The sequence below is a fragment of the Garra rufa genome, chromosome 11, assembly GCF_049309525.1.
Source record: "Garra rufa chromosome 11, GarRuf1.0, whole genome shotgun sequence".
NCBI lineage: Eukaryota > Metazoa > Chordata > Actinopteri > Cypriniformes > Cyprinidae > Garra > Garra rufa.
Window position 1 is genome coordinate 18,883,520 of NC_133371.1, and position 11,639 is coordinate 18,895,158.

The 11,639-nt window shown below is 39.2% G+C and overlaps 1 long non-coding RNA gene across 1 annotated transcript; it reads left to right on the top strand.

The window, feature by feature from the left end:
- Window positions 1–254: 254 nt before the first annotated feature.
- Window positions 255–3,167, top strand: LOC141345139 (uncharacterized). The gene is made up of 3 exons (XR_012356949.1): window positions 255–354; window positions 657–739; window positions 2,405–3,167. It is a non-coding gene; the product is annotated as an uncharacterized lncRNA (long non-coding RNA).
- The last annotated feature ends 8,472 nt before the right edge of the window (window positions 3,168–11,639 follow it).

Genomic DNA, 11,639 nt, shown 5'->3' on the forward strand with positions numbered 1-11,639 from the left:
AATATTTACTTTGTAGAAATGGTTTAATGTCTTCGAAAAAGTTCGTTAGCATCTCACAGATGAGGTATGCTAACTCTAGAGATTGAGCTCTTGTTTATGAAACTTTTTTTTATTTTTATTTATTTTTTTATTTTTTTTTGCTGACAGATTGTCTGTGGGTTATTGGAAGTAGGCTCATTTATTGAACCTAAATGGCTGAAAACAAGTGAAAATGCTTCTTGATCTTGTAAGGTAAACACATACTGACAAAATTTGTTCTTTCAGGAGGACAGAAATAAAGCCTCCACAACAGAAGGGAAGCTCCAAGGTTTCAAAATGTCTGAATAGAGCTGCTGACAGAAGCAGGAAATACAGGTGAACCGAAGAAGCTCATAAAAATAACTTAATATGCATTTTTCACACAATATATTTAACCTATATAACCATGTGTCTGTTAAATTATTTTGCTAAATTAAATATTTATTATAGTAATTTTAGGAAGCTTTTCACAGTCAAATGTAACTACTTAACACTAAAAACATATTGTTATATAATTGTAGTATATTATGTATTCTTTTTTCTGCATTGTACCTGTACTTTAACTTGTTTAACCTTCTAATAAACCAGCAACTGCATACTAAATATTGTGGTCTCTGTGACAAATGTTTTGTTCCTAGATTCTTCCATGATGATGGCCTGTGGCACATTAGCAGACTCAGAGTGAACCTTCTTCTCCAAAGTGTTGTAAACCAATGATCTAGTAAGTAAAATATCAAACATACACTACTGTTTCGTAAGTTTTGGTATGGTAAAGTTGCTTCTGCCCACCACAGCTTTGTGTATTTTGATAAATAATACAGTTAAGCAGTAATATTGTAAAATTAATATAATTTAAAATGATTGTTCTCTATTTTAATATAGTTAGAGAACTAATTTATTTCTGTGATGCAAAGCTACATTTTCAGTATCTTTACTCCGGTCTTCAGGGTCACATGATCCTTCAGAAATCATTAATCATGTGTTTGAGTTTAAGCAAGAGGATATTTTGATGAATAAAAAAAGTTTTTTTTTTTTTTTTTTTTTTTTTTTTTTCATTTACAGCATTTATTTAGTTTCCTTTAACTTTTGATAATTGATAATAAGACATTGCATGATTTCTGAAGGATCATGTCACACTGAAGACTGGAGTAAAGATGCTGAAAATGCAGCTTTGATAAAAAGAAATTAAGTTCACAATATATTCACAAAAATCAGTTAATTTGTAATTATATTTTACAATATTATTGTTTTTACTTCATTTTTGATCAAATAAATGCAGCCTTGGTGAGCAGAAGTGTCTTATTTCAAAGACAAACTTTTGAGAGGAAGTGCACATTACAGTTATGATGTACCTCCCACTTATAGGGCTAGTTCACCTAAAAATGAAAATTCTGTCATCAATTACTCATGCTCATGTTGTTCCAAACCCGTAAGACCTCCTTTCATCTTCTGAACACAATTTAAGATATTTTTGATAAAATCCAAGAGCTTTCTGACCCTGCATAGACAGCAAGGGTACCACCACGGTCAAGACAGAGAAGGGCAGTAAAGACATTGTTGACATTGTCCATGTGACATCTGTGGTTCAATTGTAGTTTTATGAAACTCTAAGAGTAATTTTGTGCACAAAATAAACTAAATTGGTACTCTCGTAGCATCATAAAATGAAGGTTGAATCGCTGATGTCACATGGACTATTTTAGTAATGCTTTTACTACCCTTCTGTGTCTTGACCGTGGTAGGGCCCTTGCTGTCTATGCAGGGTCAGAAAGCTCTCAGATTTCATCCAAAACATCTTAATTGGTGTTGTTAAGATGAACAAAGGTCTTACAGTTTTGGAATGACATGAGAGTTAGGAATTAATGACAGAATTTTCATATTTTGGTGAACTAACCCTTAAAATGATACTGTGGCATATGTAGTCCATTCCGTGTCTGTTCCCTGAATACTGAGGGCAAATAATATATTTACCAAGGGTTCTATAAAAATTCTTATTGTGATTAAACCAGATCACAATGAACACAAATACGGGCAACAGCAGCGATAGTACTTGGCCTGTAATGAGGTTACAAAACTCTGGACTATTGATAATAGTGAGAATGTATCAAAGTCCACTAAAGTATATAAGCACATTTTTTGTATTTTATTCCTTAACTTTAAAATAGTCTTCCTGATAATGTCCAGGGGTCAGGTACAATCTTTTTGTTTAAATTAATTAAAAATACACATTTTTAGCCAAGCATTCACATAACACATCTCATAACATTGCACTACAGTTATATGTAATTTAAATAACTCATCCTTTGTCTGAAATAATATGAACAGCTGCTATACTAATCTTTCTCCTTTTGCTTTCCTGTTTCTTTCTCTGGATGCCCATCCCAAGGTTACCAGAGGTTACGCCAGTTCTAGATCGAATCCAGCCTTACTTGTGAAGACTTCAGAAGACGGCAACACTCAAGTTTTCAGATGATGCCAACTGTACATGGACACACAAAACTGTGAAATATTATCCTTATATTGCCTTTAAGGGTATACATTTTCAAGCCGCTTTGTATTATTGCAGTGTTTCTAATATCTGTAAATCTGTTTACCTATAAATCCCTTTTTACTTATAAGCAACACTCTGCAGGATGACTCATAATGAAATGATGAGTTTTGACAAAAACACTTTTTGCATCAACAAAATGACAAAATACTGTGTTTTCCGTCATGCAGCAGAGTTTTGCTCATAAATAAACTGGGGATCTCTGAGAAATCTTTTTACATTAACAACTTTGTAACATACAAAGTGGATTGAAAATTGTTGACCTTACCCTTTAATAATGTTAAATGATTGTGTTTAACTGAACACTTCACTGGAGACTTTAGTAATGTTTTATCATAAAAGATTTTAAAATTTGTATCATATAACTTAAAACATTTTAACTGCTGTAGTGTTTGCTCATTTTTTATTTTGTGTTCATGTAGCTCTTGTAATATTGTACATTGGTTTTTGCCATGAAGATAGATTAGATTCTGATGTGGCAATGAAAATAGATAATTACCTTTATCTTTGAGATTCTGTCATATGGACATTTTTTTGTTGCTAAAAGATCTTTCCCAGTAAGTCTCAGTCACCTCTGGCTGATTTTTTTTTTTTTTTTTTTTTTTTTACATTGTAACCTTGGAACAATGCATTTTCTGTAAACCTACTTTGAAATGATAAGTATTATGAAATGTGTATATAATTATAGAGCAGTTAACCATGTTAACCATGTTTTTCAATAGCAAAACTGTAGCAACTATAAGTGTAGTAAACAAGTTTTTTTTTTTTTTTTTTTGGTTCATAAGGTTTTGATGCCATGGTTCTACTATAGTTGAATTGTAGTAATACTAAAGTAAAACTGTGGTAAGCACGACTGTAGTAACCATAGTTTTTTAAAATCATAATAAATGTGGTTGCTATGGTTTTACTGCAAATACTATAGTAATGGTTAGTTTTGTACTTACTGTGGTTTTAATGCAACAGTCATTGTTAAACGGTTATTGTAGTAAAAATATTGATTTAGTTTTTACTATGGTTTTACTGCAAATGCTGTGGTTAATCCTTGAAAGAGTGAATGATTCTCATTTGTATGTCACTTTTGATACAAATATATCTGATAAATGTAAATGTATTTGTATGTTTAATGTCTGCCTTGAAAATATTAATAAACAAGCAACCGTTATTGAGAGTGGTGTCGTGTGTATTGTTTTATTATAAACCAGCGGCTCCTGCCGCGGGTGGTACGTGAGAATAGGAATGAGCGAAACGCCGGTGAACCGCGCCCACGCCGAGCAGCCGGGATTTAAAGCTGCATCGGCCGAATGTCGGCCGGAGTGTATTTGCGCTTAAATGCCGACATCGCGGCGACGTCTTGCCGATTAGCAAACGACCTCGGAGCGACATCGCGCCGATGGAATTTTGTAAGTCGAGACGACGTCGGCCCAACGTATGTGTGCTATCTGGGTAACTTCAGAGCAGGACCCAGGTATCTGCCAAGTTTGGGGCTTGTGGCATTCAAGCCCTAGGAGGAGTAGCGTTTGTAAATTCGTGTACCATAAGAATAATAACATATAATAATAACTAGAAGCTAAAGTTCGATGACAAACTTTAAATGTTGGCTTGGAGAAGCAAACCAGGCAGGCTTCGGGCAAAAGGGCCAGCCCAGAACACCATATTGGATTAATATGTGTATTTTAGGTTAAAAGGGCTTGCCATACTGGAATAAGTGATGCCTGCTTCAAAGCCGCGTTGCGTTGCCGTGCGGTTGAGCCGAAAAGCAGAAATAAGCAAGCATTTAAACTTTTTATTATATGACTGAACTATTATTGTGTTGAATCGCCGGAGTGTTTGTATTAAAATACCTTTAAAAGACGTGCAAATGATGTCTTTGTTAACAGACACATAAATGCAGCCGTGCATCTCATGTTAGTTAAGCCTATGAAAAACGTCATTTGCACCCAATGCAGGTCTTTAAAATATTCTTCTATATTTATTGTGTTGAATCGCTGGAGTGTTTTTATTTAAATGCCTTTAAAAGACGTGCAGTCATGTATAATTCTCAGTCGGACATCTCGGAGCTTATGTAGAACACACGGCTGAATGCAGCGCTTTCTGTATGAAAAAAAAAATAGTCACAAACAACTGCATTTAGCTGTTGATATTTTCTAATGGGTGGACTGAATTAAATCGCTGCATTATTGTAATTTTAAAGGCGGTCAAATTTGTGCAAATTTTGTCGTTCGTATCCATGTAAACTCGTTGAAAGCAATCTGTGCGCGGTGAAGGAAATGCTTAGGGGTTTCAATAAATTCGCTCAAACAGCTGAATTCAGGTCTTGATGTGTTTCTAATACTGCGGTAAAGCCAGCCGCGGTTCAGAAAAACACGGTCAAGCCAGCCGCGATTGATTTTAAGTGTGCGCGCATATTACAGTGATTACGGTAGTTTCAGAAACAGCCCAGAGAGAACGCGCTTGAAAGCGCTTTGAGATATAGGACATTATCACACTTTAGAGGGGTATATTGACCCCATTTCTAATAAGTAGAAAAAAACAATGATCAGTTCTCATTCAGGACGTCCCATACTATATGCACACCTCATATGAAACCATTTTACTGTAGCATTTTTGAGATATGGCCCATTATTACACTTTAGAGGGGTATAAAAAAACCCATTTCTAATAAGTAGAAAAAAATAATGATCAATTCTCATTCAGGACGTCCCATACTATATGCACACCTCATATGAAACCATTTTACTGTAGCATTTTTGAGATATGGGTCATTATTACACTTTAGAGGGGTATAAAAAACCCATTTCTAATAAGTAGAAAAAAACAATGATCAGTTCTTATTCAGGACGTCCCATACTATATGCACACCTCATATGAAACCAATTTACTGTAGCATTTTTGAGATATGGGTCATTATTACACTTTAGAGGGGTATATTGACCCCATTTCTAATAAGTAGAAAAAAACAATGATCAATTCTTATTCAGGACGTCCCATACTATATGCACACCTCATATGAAACCATTTTACTGTAGCATTTTTGAGATATGGGACATTATTACACTTTAGAGGGGTATAAAAACCCCATTTCTAATAAGTAGAAAAAAACAATGATCAGTTCTTATTCAGGACGTCCCATACTATATGCACACCTCATATGAAACCAATTTACTGTACCATTTTTGAGATATGGGTCATTATTACACTTTAGAGGGGTATATTGACCCCATTTCTAATAAGTAGAAAAAAACAATGATCAGTTCTCATTCAGGACGTCCCATACTATATACACACCTCATATGAAACCATTTTACTGTAGCATTTTTGAGATATGGCCCATTATCACACTTTAGAGGGGTATAAAAAACCCATTTCTAATAAGCAGAAAAAAACAATGATCAGTTCTCATTCAGGACGTCCCATACTATATGCACACCTCATATGAAACCATTTTACTGTAGCATTTTTGAGATATGGGTCATTATAACACTTTAGAGGGGTATAAAAAACCCATTTCTAATAAGTAGAAAAAAACAATGATCAGTTCTCATTCAGGACGTCCCATACTATATGCACACCTCATATGAAACCATTTTACTGTAGCATTTTTGAGATATGGGTCATTATTACACTTTAGAGGGGTTTATTGACTCCATTTCTAATAAGTAGTAAAAAACAATGACCAGTTCTTATTCAGGACGTCCCATACTATATGCACAACTCATATGAAACCAATTTACTGTAGCATTTTTGAGATATGGCCCATTATCACACTTTAGAGGGGTATAAAAAACCCATTTCTAATAAGTAGAAAAAAACAATGATCAGTTCTTATTCAGGACGTCCCATATTATATGCACACCTCATATGAAACCATTTTACTGTAGCATTTTTGAGATATGGCCCATTATCACACTTTAGAGGGGTATAAAAAACCCATTTCTAATAAGTAGAAAAAAACAATGATCAGTTCTCATTCAGGACGTCCCATACTATATGCACACCTCATATGAAACCAATTTACTGTACCATTTTTGAGATATGGGTCATTATTACACTTTAGAGGGGTATAAAAAAACCATTTCTAATAAGTAGAAAAAAACAATGATCAGTTCTCATTCAGGACGTCCCATATTATATGCACACCTCATATGAAACCATTTTACTGTAGCATTTTTGAGATATGGCCCATTATCACACTTTAGAGGGGTATAAAAAACCCATTTCTAATAAGTAGAAAAAAACAATGATCAGTTCTCATTCAGGACGTCCCATACTATATGCACACCTCATATGAAACCATTTTACTGTAGCATTTTTGAGATATGGGTCATTGTTACACTTTAGAGGGGTATAAAAAACCCATTTCTAATAAGTAGAAAAAAACAATGGTCAGTTCTCATTCAGGACGTCCCATACTATATGCACACCTCATATGAAACCATTTTACTGTAGCATTTTTGAGATATGGGTCATTATTACACTTTAGAGGGGTATAAAAAACCCATTTCTAATAAGTAGAAAAAAACAATGATCAATTCTCATTCAGGACATCCCATACTATATGCACACCTCATATGAAACCATTTTACTGTAGCATTTTTGAGATATGAGACATTATTACACTTTAGAGGGGTATAAAAACCCCATTTCTAATAAGTAGAAAAAAACAATGATCAGTTCTTATTCAGGATGTCCCATACTATATGCACACCTCATATGAAACCATTTTACTGTAGCATTTTTGAGATATGGCCCATTATCACACTTTAGAGGGGTATAAAAACCCCATTTCTAATAAGTAGAAAAAAACAATGATCAGTTCTTATTCAAGACGTCCCATACTATATGCACACCTCATATGAAACCATTTTACTGTACCATTTTTGAGATATGGGTCATTATTACACTTTAGAGGGGTTTATTGACCCCATTTCTAATAAGTAGAAAAAAACAATGATCAATTCTCATTCAGGACGTCCCATACTATATGCACACCTCATATGAAACCATTTTACTGTAGCATTTTTGAGATATGGCCCATTATCACACTTTAGAGGGGTATAAAAAACCCATTTCTAATAAGTAGAAAAAAACAATGATCAATTCTCATTCAGGACGTCCCATACTATATGCACACCTCATATGAAACCATTTTACTGTAGCATTTTTGAGATATGGGTCATTGTTACACTTTAGAGGGGTATAAAAAACCCATTTCTAATAAGTAGAAAAAAACAATGATCAGTTCTTATTCAGGACGTCCCATATTATATGCACACCTCATATGAAACCATTTTACTGTAGCATTTTTGAGATATGGGTCATTGTTACACTTTAGAGGGGTGTATTGACCCCATTTCTAATAAGTAGAAAAAAACAATGATCAGTTCTCATTCAGGACATCCCATACTATATGCACACCTCATATGAAACCATTTTACTGTAGCATTTTTGAGATATGGGTCATTATTACACTTTAGAGGGGTTTATTGACCCCATTTCTAATAAGTAGAAAAAAACAATGATCAGTTCTCATTCAGGACGTCCCATACTACATGCACACCTCATATGAAACCATTTTACTGTAGCATTTTTGAGATATGGGACATTATAACACTTTAGAGGGGTATAAAGACTCTCTTTCTAATAAGTTGAAAAAAACAACAACAACCAGTTCTTATTCAGGACGTTCCATTCCCTCGTGGATCCAGGGTTACGTACATGATCTGGTACGCTCCCCTTTGGGAACTCAAGTTCCATCCGAAAATGATATGGGGAACGAGATGCTCATGTCTCCCGAATTCCAAATCCAGAGGATCCAGAGACCAGAGGACTCATAATCAGCATCCATAATCCATCTGCTCAGAGTTTGTTTGGAAGCCAGCAAACTCTCTCTTGGGTTTACTGTAACATATTAGCAACTGGTCCGACCTACGCCCCAGGGCAGCTCTTTGGACATAGGTGTCCAGTGCTCGGACTGGGCACATTAAGCTTCTGCTGGTCTGGATCTGTAAAGGGAGGAGGACAGAATGCCTGAAGCATGACGGGCTGTGGTGTAGAGGTAGAGACCTTGGGTACATATCCTGCTCTAGGGTAAAGAAAAAATTAGGCCATACCAGGCGCAATGTCAAGATAGGAAGGGGCCACGGAAAGGGCCTGCAGGTCCCCCACTCTCTTTAGGGAAGACAAGGCTAAGGAGACCTCAGCCTCAGCACACCACTGAGAAAGCGTGTAACCAGGGGATTTTTGCCCACTGAGAAGCCACCAAGAGGGGTGTGGTAGGCCAGGATTGCCGCCACGATCACCTTCAAAGTGGAGTGGGATATCCCTGTGAACAAAATGAGCCTGCAAGAAGTCCACTGTACAACTGTACCAACTGTAGTGGGCCTAACTGGGGGTCTGCACACCATGAAGAGAAGAGCCTCCACATCAGGGTGTACACTTTTCTGAGGGAGCTCTGGACTGCAGGATGGTCTCAACAACCCCAGTTGAGAGACCACACACTATGAGTTTTCCCACATTTTTCACAGCTCCGGGCGGGGGTGGAGAATGGTGCCCCCATCTGTTAGAGGAGATCCCTCCTGACAGGAATCTCCCATGGAGAGCCACCGAGAAGGGAAATCAGGTCAAAGAATCAAACTCGGGCCGGGCCAGTAAAGGGCTACTAGGAGTAGATGTACCCCATCCGGGCAAACTCTCTCCAGAACTCCTGGGAGCAGAGCAATCCAGGGGAAAAGTGTACCAGAGTACAAGAGGGGACATTGTGATATCTCCCGAGTCGCAAAGAGGTTCACCTGAGCTTGGTCAAACACTCTCCAAATTTGCTTCACCACCTTAGGGTGAAGCATCCATTCCCTGTGCCTCAGCCCCTGCCTCAACAGGATGTCTGCTCCCAAATTGTGATGCCCAGGAATGTGTATTGCTTTCAGCTTAAACGAGTTTGTCCAGGGACCACACAAGTATCTGCTGCACCACCTTGTTCAAAGGGACGCGAACGCAGACCTCCCTGGTGGTTGATGTAGTAGACCACTGCAGTGTTGTCAGTGCACACCAACACATGGCAATCTCTTAGGTCCGGGACGAAGTGTCTCACTGATTGAAACACGGCCAGCATCTCTAGACAATTGATAGGCCATGCGAGATGGCAACCACTTCACAGACCATGGGCTGACCAGCCACTCATGACCGCTCCCCAACCGGTGAGGGACACATCTGTCTCTAGTGTCACACGGCGACAAGGAGCTCCCAGCACCGGGCCCTGAGACAAGAACCGAGGTTTCCTCCACATGTCTAAAGCACGTAGGCATCCCTGCGTGACCTTGATCATTGGAAGCATGTTTCCCCTAGAGGAGAACCCCTTGGTCTTGAGCCACCACTGTAGGGGCCTCATGTGCAGCAGACCAAAAGGTATCACATTGGACGTAGCTGCCATCAGACCCAATAGTTTTTGAAACTCTTTTACAACAAGTGACTGACCTTCTCTGACTCTCGTGACTGCAGTGAGGATCGACTCGATTCGAGCAGGTGACAGATGTGTCTGCATCATGGTCAAATCCCACACCTCACCTAGATAAGTGGTTCTCTGTAATGGAGGTGGGAAAGGTGGTGGTGGATCACCTAATTGAATCTAATTTTATGTCTCTACAGTTACCAGAACCCACACAGACACGGTTGGCAGTAGTTTCCAAGCTGCTAAAAAGTCTACTAAGGGAACCAGCCTCTCGAGGCTGGCCTCTGATGTTGCCTGAACTGCTAGTTGCTAGTTTGCTATCCTGTAACCACTGACCGGCAGGATAGTTCTGAACTAACTGCTCTAGGGACCCCCATAGGGATGGCGAGCCCCTCGGCTCCAATATGCAAGCAGGTGGAAAAAGTCCCAAGGTTTTGATTCACAGGAGACCACTGTGCCCTGTAGCCCTGGCAGAGGTAGCAGATTGATCACCTGAGGGCATTGGGGGAAGATAGACACCGTGGAATGCGGTGCTATCCACTAGTCCCCAATAGGGACTGCCCTCAGTTGTCCTGAGAGATAGTCAGGACCGCTTAGCTGAGGACTTCCTTGACTGAAGCATGACCGTCAGGTCAGGCCTCACATTAGAAGCCCCCAGCTTAGAGCGCCGCTGGTTTCTAGCGACGATTACTGTTTGTGCTTCGTGGTAAGAGGAGCTGGTACACGGGAGGGGCTGTTCATGCCCAGCAGCCACAGCTATGATGCGGTGAGGAAGATACCAATGAAAAGCCACCGCTTGCTTTCGTGCCTCCTGGTACCTGCTGATGACATAATCGACTGCATCGCCAAACAGGCCAGAAGGCGCAAGCGGGGCATCCTGTAAGAAGATACCCTGTCTTTCTCTTTCATGTCAGATAGGGTCAACCACAGGTGCCTCTCCGCTGCCACCATGGCTGCCATAGACCGTCCAATGGCACGGAGGCATGACATATCACCTTTCAGGAGGTATGACATATCGCCCCTCTTCCAAAAGACGCGTCTTTGCACCACATACAATCAAGGGGTGGGAGGGTGGGAGCCTTGGCAAAGCAGGCAGCTCAGGGAGCCATGGCAGAACAGACAACTGAAGAGGCCATGGTGGGCCATGGGGGAGCAGTCTTGGTCATGTAGCCCCCTAAAAATTCTGGGTTCCTTGGCTGGAACAGGCTCTGGGCTGGAGGCCTCCCTAAACTGCACTTAGGAACAACACCCTGGCATTGACTCTGGATTTATGGTCTTCTCTGGCCAGACATGGAAACATCAGCGCTCCCTGTGTTTGACTCAAGCTCTGCTGCCCTCCCTGGGCCAGAAGTCGGAACAACAGCCCTCCCATGTCAATAACGTCAATGCTCCTTAAAAATTACACAGTAAAACGTTTTCCTTAGAAATATGTATAGAAGATGGGAGATTACTTGTAAAAAAATAAATAAAAATCTTTATATTTTTATGGGATATTGTAATGCCAAGGCAGCAGAGGGAGCCCTTACCCATGAACTGATTGTTGCTGCTCTCTCTGCTGCCTCGTTGGTTACTTCCTGTTTGGTGGCCATAAAACGAAGCCATTACCAAACAGAGAGTGCAAAGTATTGT